Genomic DNA, 11,847 nt, shown 5'->3' with positions numbered 1-11,847 from the left:
AAGTTCTGGATCTAACATCAAGAAGTTGGAAAAGTCGACGATGGATGTCCTTTCCAACAGACTGAACTACTATATGGAGTTTAATCACCTTTTTACTGAAAAACAATTTGGCTTTAGAACACATAGAGGTACCCATCATGCAATAAATATTATTTTCGATACTGTAGCAAGTCTAAAACATCAGGGCAATCTTGTCCTAATTGCCACCAGAGATGTTCATAAAGCTTTTGATAGCTTATGACATGATGGTCTTATATACAAACTCATTGACCTACCAGACCATAACTGGACTTTTCTCAGATTAATATATAATTTCTTACCTCAAAGAAAAATCATTCCCACCTTTCATGGCAGGTCGACAGAGCCTTTTATACCAACAGCGGGTGTCCCACAAGGCTCTTGTCTTAGTCCAATTCTCTTCAACATTTATGTGAATGAATTTCCTCAACCAGAGTTTAATGATACAATTATAACACAGTTTGCAGATGATGTTATCCATGTCGTCTCATCAACTCCGGTAACAGGAAAATACAAGTATGAGTCATAGAAAAAATGAATATTGAACTTCGTCGAACATCTAATTGGGAAAAGAAATGGAGAATTACGACTAATCCTGACAAAGTCTTTGTTAGCACGATAAGATGTTTTGCATCAACCATCGAAGATAAAGGGGGTATCTCCATCAGAGGAACACCTGTAGTCATTAGAAACCCTAACAAGATCTTGGGATATGAAATAGACAGTCTGCTCCACTCAACATCTCATGTAACTAAAAAGATCAACATAGCCAAAGCCGGTCTTAACAGTCTCTTTCGATTCAATCAAGCCCCTCCACATGTCAAAAAACATCTGTATAAAATGATAATAAGACCTATACTCGAATACCCATGTGTCCCAATGACATTAACAACAAAGACCAACATGCTACGGTTGCAACGGGTCCAGAATAGAGCTCTCCGCTTCATTACGGGTACCAGGAGGAGAGACAGAGTTAAAATGGCAGATTTACACGTACAACAAGATATTACTGCCTTAAATGTGCGCCTTGACATCCTGAAAAAGAAACAACTCTATGCAATGCAAGAACTCTACATACCAGATAGACAACATCCTCTACAAGTTGAAAATACCACGGATTATATCATCAATACTCCTCCTCACAGGACTCAAAGAATGACTCTCCCACAGAGGGTCCGTCGTTTTATCCGTAAAGATGATTACCATCGACCCATGATATTGAGCAACCTCCCTGCAGATGAAGATGATTGGGTAACACCAGAACCCTTCTATGTTTACTGAGAAAATCATCGCCCCCAATTAGGGAGACATTTTATATAACATTCTACTGTAAAGAATATGCTAAATTTACTATAGCAGGACACCACCTGTAAGAAGCCATTGTCAAGTAATTCTTTAAAAACTGGCCAAGAAATTATTGTCTTCATTGTCGCTTAAATATCCGTTGTGCAATCGCAAAAAAAGGCAATTGCAACTTGTATATTTACTACCAATTCAGAGTCATACACTTATATATCTGTTATATCTATGTGACTCTGATGGGTTAGTATTATACCCCTTTAAGAATATCTTATTATTTCACATACACCTTTTAAATTACACCAAAGTGGTTGGGCCACTTACATTTTATATCCTACCTCTCTCCCCCCCTCCCACCCTTTTCCAATATTTCTATCCTTACCCATTCTTCTTCCTTACCCATCTTACCAAAGCTCTGGTTATAAGAAGAAGAAGTCCTAACCCTGACAGTGGTAGAACGGAAACTGCTATTAAGGTTTGAAGGTCTTATAATCGGCAGTTCTTCCCTCTTACGAAGGCCTCCAGGAACATGACTAGGTTCATCGCTTAACTATACGAGCATTAAATAGAATTTAGGATTCTCAAACAAAAGAGGGTATACTCACCCATTTGTGGCGTTAAAGGTCGAGTCCAATCTCCTGGCCCCGCCTTTTTGCTTGTCGCTACTAGGTCCACTCCCTGTTTCAAGAGCTTAATCGTACCTCTTGTTAAAGATAATGGATTGATGTGTGTTTACGGTGAAGATAAGGTAGTTGAGTGATGTGTAGTGAAGATAAGGTAGTTGAGTGATGTGTAGTGAAGATAAGGTAGTTGAGTGATGTGTAGTGAAGACAAGGTAGTTGAGTGATGTGTAGTGAAGACAAGGTAGTTGAGTGATGTGTAGTGAAGATAAGGTAGTTGAGTGATGTGTAGTGAAGATAAGGTAGTTGAGTGATGTGTAGTGAAGATAAGGTAGTTGAGTGATGTGTAGTGAAGATAAGGTAGTTGAGTGATGTGTAGTGAAGATAAGGTAGTTGAGTGATGTGTAGTGAAGATAAGGTAGTTAAATGACATGGATTGTAGTGAAAATTATATAAAGCTTTCACATTTTTCTTACAGGATTCTATAAAAATATATAGAAGATAAATGATAAAACTACATTTTATCCCCCTTTTTTCAAATTTCTCATTTATATCTGGAGAATGAGTGATCCGATTTGCTTCAAATTTTCTAGTTTCATGTAGTGCATTTAGTGGAACTTTCATGGGACTTTTTCATGTATGGAAAACCAATGGACAAAGTTAAATACCCTGGTCAAATATTTGTTACTATGTGATACCTGGAGAATGACTCTTCCGGTCAGCTTCAGTGTCTTACTGCAAGAGAAATATCTCATTTTAAGAAGTTTTGTTGTCTTTTTTTGACTGATTTTATTATTTTTATTTTGAAATGTCATTGTGTTCTGGATTTCTAATATTTTTAAACATCCAGCTGAAAACTAAGCGAACCTTCAAAATAATGTAAGTCAAAAATACGTCAGTTTTTATACACTTTTCTTCAGCCATTCAAAGGACTTTTTTATCCCAAAAAAATTAATATTAATTATTTTTCTGTTATGCGAATTAACAATGAAGAATAACGTGTGTGACTTCCATTAATATGTGTGTATGAGTTTACATTATATAAACGCTACAACAAACACGAGGAAAAAAATTTCAACAGTGAATTATTTTTAATTAATTTTGAATTACCTCGACTTAGAGTGGCGAGGAACACTCCAAAGGGGTTGACACCACCGACGTTGCCAAAGCTGTCGAACGTCGTGGAGCCATCTTTCCACACTCTGCCACCATATGATCAAAACCTCCGCACATGCGACATGTTCGCTGTTGTCCAGCGTACGTGACATATACCTGCGTCCTGAACTCCTCCAGAACGACATAGGAGGGAATGGCCCTCCTCAACGTCATCTTCAAAGTGAAAGAACCTTCAGGCAGTCCAGCGTAGAGCTCATCCTTCCATTTTCCCAACGTCGCCGTATGCACCTCACCGTAAACCCTGAATGCCTCACTAACGTCCACAGCGTCCGCCTCAAAGGGGACGTTACGGATCCTTACCCAGGTGCACGTTCGGGAAGCATTCCTCAGACGTACCTCCATCCCCGAAGTCACAGGAAGACACTTCTCCTGATATAAAGCCACCGTCTGTTCATAGGCAGCCATGGAACAAAACTTAATGAAGATTCGTGTAGTCCCATTTAGCGCTATGCCATGCAGCTCGCCGATACCAATACTGTAAGTATCCCTGATGATCGCCGGCAGCATTGCAGAAGCCGTGGACGGGTAAATCGCACCCTTTACGATGTCAACACACACTGTATTGCTGCGCCGTCTGCCACCGGTAGCCATCTTGGAAGAAAACAGGAAAACTGCGCAGGAAAGCCAACTTAATCAGGAGCGTCTGCGCAGCAGGTCCACACAGCCCTAGAGCGATGAGGACAATTCCCGAAAGAGCTACAAAACGAGCGAGGGTTAAAATTCTCAGTCTAACAGTGAGGGTCTGGGCCTCAGGAGCTATGTATCTCTCGTCAGGCATTTCCTTGTTAAAACGAACTTTATTCAAAACTTTCATGATGAATCTTAGTCCATGATGACACATGTGTAAACACCTGAATGCATTCACCAATACTAACGTGGTAGTGTTGGGGCAGGGGATACCTAAGAAATACCTATTGAGTCTGTTACAGCTGTCTGCTCATGGTGCCGCAGATGGTTGCACCCGGTTGGTACATAAGTTACATGACTGGTAATTTGCCACGCACGGCCTGGGATTTGTGTGTCTTGGACATTAGGTTTTCTGGGGCTACTCTCCGTGGGCTCAGCCCATCCGCACTCAGACTACCGGGCTGGGGTACCTAAGGCATAATTAATGTATGGGATATATAATTACTACAGTAAGCTAACGACTATCTCTAACTTAGCTTAAATATATGTAGTAGTAATGTGGAAATTGTTGTGTATAATTAGCCTAGGAGTACGAGGCTACTTCTTAGCAATTAAGTATGTACAGAATTGACACCTATCTAGGTGTCGTCCCCCCCATCCCTATATTCCCCCACCCGGGAGGTGGGCATAACGGTTCTGGAAAATACCAGTATTTTCCACAAGACTGCCTTCGACACATTTATTACAGGAGGTTATTGGAAAAGCTGAAGGATCAGGCATGCATAGCAGGAAAGGCACTGCAGTGGATCAGTCAGTCCTAGGACCAGTGCTGTTTTTGGTATATGTGAATAATATGAAGGAAGGGATACACTCAGAAGTGTCCCTTTTTGAAGATGATGTGAAGTTAATGAAGGGAATTAAACTGGATGAGGATCAGGCCGGACTAAAAAGGGGCCTGGTCCAGCAACTGGCTCCTGGAATTTAATCCTGCCAAATGCAAAGTTATGAAGATCGTGGAAAGGTAAAAAAAAACCGCAGGCAGAGTATAGGCTAGGTGGCCAAAGACTGCAAACCTCACTCAAGGAAAAAGATCTTGGGGTGAGTATAAAACCAAGCACATCTCCTGAGGCGCACATCAACCAGACAACTGCTGCAGCATATGGACACCTGGTAAACCTAAGAATAGCGTTCCAACACCTCAGTAAGCATCGTTCAAGACTGTACACCATGTACGTCAGGCCCATATGCAGTACCTGTTTGGAACCCACATCTGATCAAGCACATCAAGAAATTAGAGAAAGTGCAAAGGTTTGCAACGGGACTAGTCCCGGAGAGAAAGGGAATGTCCTACGAAGAAATGTTGTGGGAACTCGGCCTGACGACACCGAAGGACAGAAGGAACAGGGGGAACATGATAACGACATATAAAATACTGCAGGGAATTGACAAGGTGGCCAAAGACAGGATGTTGCAGAGATGAGATACAACAACAAGGGGTCACAATTGGAAGCTGAAGACTCAGATGAGTCAAAGGAATGCTAGGAAGTATTTCCTCAGTCATAAAGTTGTCAGGAAGTGGAAAAGTCTGGAATGAGACGTAGTGGAGGCAGGATCCATACATTGTTTTAAGATTAGGTTTGATGAAGTTCATGGAGCAGGGAGAGAGAAGTCCTAGTGGCGATCAGTGAAGAGGCGGGGCCAGGAGCTATGAATCGACCCCTGCAACCACAATTAGGTGAGTACAGCCACCGCCTTCAGTGCAAAAACTCCCTCGCAACTGCCCTTTCCCTCTGTCTCCAGACCTGCATTTCCATTACACCGAAATCTCCCATTAGACTTTCATCTACATCCAAGATTCTAACTTCTTCCAGTGAAAGAAACCCTCCCGTACCCTTATTCCCAACATACATCACCACCACCAACCCCTGACTTGTGTGCAGACCAGGAATTCTGTAACCTGAGAACCAGAACTTGGTAACAGAAAGCAAGTTTACAACATGGTGCGCAAATGCTGATGGACTAACAAATAAGAGTGATGAATAGAATAAAAGAAGAGTGGAGACATCCTCAAATATTGTAGCACTCACAAAAACGAAGCTCCCAGAGATGGGAACATCATATGCAAACTTTCAGGCTGGGTATCAGATTAGGTGGAATGAAAGATGGCGCAGGACAGGTAGAGGAATAGCACTGCAAATTGGAAATCAGGTTTAATAAGATGAAAGGAATGAACAGTGTGGAAGGTACACTTAAGACTGAGGGCCTCACGGTAATGAAAGCAGTGACTTTCAAACTTATACTATATAGCAAGAGACCAGGACAATAATAAAACAATAATAACAGAGCAATGGTGGATGCATTAGCTGAGGTGGCCAATAGAGCCAACATGTAAAGTGCAAAACTGTTGATCATGGGAGACTTAATTAACCACAAGGAGATAGATAGACTGGGAGAGACTGGAGCTACACCGGGGGATCAGAAACGTAGAAGGGTAAACTTTGTGTACCAACATGTTAGGACACAACTATAGAGAGTGTACAGGATGAACCCGTGATTCTAACATAGTGGGATATTGTATATGAAAATCCCCTTAGTTCTATTGACCATATAGTCCTGAGTTTCGAATACCTGTATGTCAAAGAAGATAGGAGCGAAACTTCGGGGTGAGAAGCAGTATGTCAAGGAAGAGAGGAGGTAAATTTCTAAAGAAACTACACAGGCATGAGATAATTCCTAAAATTGGTGAAATTGGAAAGATAACTAGAGGGAAAAACAGAGACTAAGGTGACGGAGTGGCCAGAAAAGGCTGAGAGGAAAAGTTGAAATTCACACCAGAAGAAAAAGAAACAACGGGATGAACACAGTTTGTATATGGTCCCCCAAGAGATGCGGAGAAGCTAAATCTAAATATGTTAGAGCATGGAAACAACACAGAAGGCCAAGAACGAAGGAAAATAAGAAAATAAGCAGAGCAACAAAAAGCGTATATGCATAGGAAAGAAATGAGGGCCAACAACATGTTGAAAATGACAAAGAATCAAAAGTCAAATTTGACTAAAAGTTACAATATAGCGACACCAGGATGATGACTATGATAAAGGTCTATACTATAAGCTAATTTCTGTGTAATAACTAATAACCTCAAACCATTATTTTTTATTATTATTTTATTATATTAATTATTTTTATTACGAATTTTAACTTTCTGTGCACCAAACGAAAGATGTCAACTCATACCATGAAAATGTTACTATATAATTACTGCAGAATTTATGATACCATTTATGACATAAGTGTGATGTTACGCGATTACTCATTATATGCTCTTCAATTGAGGTTCCTTGACGCTGGTGAGGGGCTCTTGATCTAGGGAATCGGATCTGTGCTCCATTTCCCTGAATTGAACCTGACTGCTTCCCGTCCCCCTCCAGGCACTGTATAATCCCTGTGGGTTTAGGGGTCCTCCTGATTACAATAATAATACTTGTTATATTAATGTCACGATAGGTTAGATAGTGGTACAATACAACTATGGATATCTACCTGCGGGTAAGGTCTGTACCAGTGGAAGCAATGCCTGAGACTGCAGCATCATCAGTTCCCACGCCGGGCTTATGCAGACAGATAAGAGCATGACAGATTGATCGGTATGATGACTGTTGGTCTACTTAATGTTCCGAGCAACTGGGAAACTCATTGTACTTGAAGGACGTCTCCTGTAGCTCAAACGCCTTAGCTTCCGGTGGAAGCTAAAGCCGCCTTACCCCTTGGTGAGTCAGAACAAAACGTAATCTGTGGGAGGTGTTCTTATCTAGCATCACTCTGTGTTGCAGTAACTGCTGTCTGTGATTCAGTGTTCACTTAGTATTATGACTGTCACACAGGTGTTTTATATTCATTTCCCACACACGTTACTTGATTTTTTTTTTTTATGAATTTCTGTTCAGAAAATATCTAATTAAAATAAGACCGGTATTCTTAGCCTAGCACCCAGTAGGCTGTTTCGTAATTCATTCATTGTTTAATAGTTAACATTCCTAGATGCCTACAGAGCAAAAATATATATTGATGCTTCGTGCCTTGTAATGGCCTCAACAGCAATATTAACTGGAGTGCACAGGAGTGCACAACCTCACTCCCTTATGAGATATACGTTATTACCAGGGTAAAAAGCTGTTTTAGGAGCTGATTCCTGTCAGTTGTCAAGGACCATTTCGTACGTTGGGAAGAAAGGAAGGGCAAACGTATGCTAAGTTTGCCAAAAAAGTTGACCTGCATAGGTGGTGCAGGAACTTATGTTCAATTACTCCAGCTCGTTCTGAAGGAAAAAAAATATAATTGCTTTCCTCCACTAGTTCAAGCATACTTGATGAACCGATCTTGCTCTGAAGCGTCTGAGATGGCCGATGAAGCTGATAATCCAGGACTAACTTGCAAAATACTACAACCTAAAGTTTAGTCAGACTAAGGTGCTTGGAAATGTAAAGGCAAGTCAGATTCAAATGCCACTCTCTCATGAAAGAATTATAAACGGAATTCTTCGCCACAGACTTCTATTGTGCCTTCTTCCTCGTTGCCTGCTGAATGTCCTAGGGCAATCTCTGAAGAGAGTCCTTGGAATGGGAAGCAAACAGTAACTAGACTCTCAATGTTCCCTTCTCAAGAACATCACTTCATCTGATATCCTTTATTTCAAGGATGACTCAAGTCTGGAACATGTTCGTACAGCATAATGACATCAACTAAATGATAGTCATTTGACCAAATGAAATCGCTGGCTCATAGACAGGACCAACTTCATCCTGTTCCCTATATTAATGTCTAATAAGAGTTAAAAAAGGCCTTAAAATGAGCTGATGTACGTAACAGCTATTAGTTTGAAAATTAAGTTAAGAACTCTTAATGAAACCTACAGTCTGTAAAATTTTGAAATTGATAAGAATAGGCATTCTTTAGTAATTGATGAGTTTCCATCGATTTCAGTTAGCTAACAATTTCAGTAAAATTTCGAATTGGCATCTACTCAGACTAAGCTTACGGCGTATAATCCTTCTTTTAAACTGCACCATATATAGTGACTTGAAGGCAATCAGAATAGAAAAACATTTTTTGTATTGAATATAAATGTATATCACCATTTATTCAATAAAAATGACAAATTACGACTAACGCCACCTAGTAACAACGCCAACTCTAGATGAAAATTTTAGTCGATCATTAGTGTAGTTCGTATTTCTCCTTCTGCTATTAATGCCTCGTGAGTCTACTCTCTTGCTCCTCTTATCCTCTTCAGTACTTCGGAAAGACTGGCCACTCTCTTTCTGAAAGACTTAGAGTCCAAAAGATGTGTTAGACTTGCCGTCACTAATAATGCTCTTTTCTGTCGTATTAGAGATCTCATTCATCGTGTTGACTGGTCCTCTGTTAAAACTGGCTACCAGTCTTCTAGCCTTCACAGACGCCGTCTTGTTGAAACATCCCTTATAAACAACTTTCCTAATGTGAATCTAATTAATGGCTTTGTCTCTCTAGTTGCCTTCTTTGCTCATTACATTATCAAATACTCCAAACTTCAGAACACTCGTGACTGGACCTGATCTTTTCTTCTCTTCTCCTTATCTCTTCCCCTTTCCTATTTTCTTTGTCTTCCTTTTTTCTCCCTAGGTATGTTCTGTTCATCAGTTTTTTCCCTTTGTGTTTTTGTCCCACTCTCGTGGGCCATTAGCTCTTCTGCAGTGCTACTTTATCTGTCTTTAGACTTACTCCACTTCTGCTACTACCAATACTACTATTACTACTACTACTACTACTACTTCTATTACTATTGCTTCGTATCACTTCCATTTCTGTCTACCACTATTCCCACTACTTTCTACCACATCTATTACTACTAGTACTTTCACTACCAGCATTACCTCTACCACTACTACACCACTTCCCTCTTTCTTCTCTCTGTCCCGTCCCTGTCCCACAATTCTAAATATAATACTGGCTCCCTCTCTTTCGTGGGACCGGAACGTCGTCAAAAGCTTCTCTTTCCACTATGCGGGTTATTTGTGTATTCTCCGTCTTTCATCAGTTATGGTATAGAATCCCATGATTACAAGTTTTTTTTAACTATTTTACAGCGGACAAACTAAATTTAATGAATATTATGCTGGCTGTAAGAAATCATTAAATCATTAAAAGTCGTTCTAAAGAGGTAGACTGAAATTTATTCAACATGGGTAAGCTGGGAAATTATTTTAGACATAAAATGGACAAATCTGAACCTACACACCATGGAAATTATCCATACCATTCCAGAATGCTCGGAATAGATTAAAAAAAATGGACATAGGGTACATGCACATTTCAATTGTTCCAAGACTCTAGCCCTAACTCACATACACAAGCAATGATAATTTGAAGCTGATCGCATGAAGCGTTCTCGAGTTGTCAAAGAAATAGAAAAAACTTGGCAACCGTTTAAGCCTTCTTCAGAGATACCTAATTAATGATCTATAGTTAATTAAGTAAATGGAATCCTTGGCTAATTGATGGTTAGTACCTCATCCTATTCCTTATTTCTATGTTTCGTAAATATAAATGATTTTCTTATATATGTTATATACAGTTTCGTCAATAAATTCTTGCACTGAGTTGTATTATGACTCATCTTGGGGTAAATTCATTTACAAAAGCATACTTATATTTACATCTGCCTCGCAGTTTTACGGATTATTGCACATTCAATGTTTTAAGGTATATTTACATTACTAAAACATTGTGTTTTTCTACTAAGTAATATATCATGTGCTTCTGTGAAACATATGTTTATATACACTTGATAAGTAGTGTTAAAGAAAGCTTTAAAATGATCTATGGTAGGTAACAGCTCTTACCATGTATATCTTAGCCTACCATTGTAACATTGCTATCTGTGTGTGTGTGTGTGTGTGTGTGTGTGTGTACTCACCTAGTTGTACTCACCTAGTTGAGGTTGCGGGGGTCGAGTCCGAGCTCCTGGCCCCGCCTCTTCACTGATCGCTACTAGGTCACTCTCCCTGAGCCGTGAGCTTTATCATACCTCTGCTTAAAGCTATGTATGGATCCTGCCTCCACTACATCGCTTCCCAAACTATTCCACTTACTGACTACTCTGTGGCTGAAGAAATACTTCCTAACATCCCTGTGATTCATCTGTGTCTTCAGCTTCCAACTGTGTCCCCTTGTTACTGTGTCCAATCTCTGGAACATCCTGTCTTTGTCCACCTTGTCAATTCCTCTCAGTATTTTGTATGTCGTTATCATGTCCCCCCTATCTCTCCTGTCCTCCAGTGTCGTCAGGTTGATTTCCCTTAACCTCTCCTCATAGGACATACCTCTTAGCTCTGGGACTAGTCTTGTTGCAAACCTTTGCACTTCTCTAGTTTCTTCACGTGCTTGGCTAGGTGTGGGTTCCAAACTGGTGCCGCATACTCCAATATGGGCCTAACGTACACGGTGTACAGGGTCCTGAATGATTCCTTATTAAGATGTCGGAATGCTGTTCTGAGGTTTGCTAGGCGCCCATATGCTGCAGCAGTTATTTGGTTGATGTGCGCTTCAGGAGATGTGCCTGGTGTTATACTCACCCCAAGATCTGTGTGTGTGTGTGTGTGTGTGTGTGTGTGTGTGTCTGTGTGAGAGAGAGAGAGAGAGAGAGAGAGAGAGAGAGATACAGAGAGAAAGAAAGAACACGAGAGCATGAGCGTATTACTAGCATCAGAAGGAAATGATCCACTCTGTCTTTGGGTGCTCTTCTTGCTAGCATCATCTCCTACAGAAAGGAATGATTTACTCTGCCACTGGGCTCTCTCTTCACCAGCATCATCAACAACAAAAACAGAACCGCTCACTCAGCCTCTCTTCTCACAAGCTTCGCCAGTGTCAAAATTAAATGACCCACTTTACTTCTAAACTTATCAAACTTCATATGACAAACAGAATTTGATTCCAGAAACTCTTTTCATACTTTGTCTACTTTTAGGAAGGCGCCACACAATTGCTTCCTATGTGTGTTTGTATCAACCACGAGTTTCATGTCATTTTTGAGTCATGAGCAAAGGTATTACATACTATACCT

The sequence above is a fragment of the Cherax quadricarinatus genome, unplaced genomic scaffold (genome assembly GCF_038502225.1).
Source record: "Cherax quadricarinatus isolate ZL_2023a unplaced genomic scaffold, ASM3850222v1 Contig134, whole genome shotgun sequence".
Lineage (NCBI taxonomy): Eukaryota > Metazoa > Arthropoda > Malacostraca > Decapoda > Parastacidae > Cherax > Cherax quadricarinatus.
The sequence above is the reverse complement of the archived record's forward strand: the minus strand, read 5'-3'. Positions refer to the sequence as shown.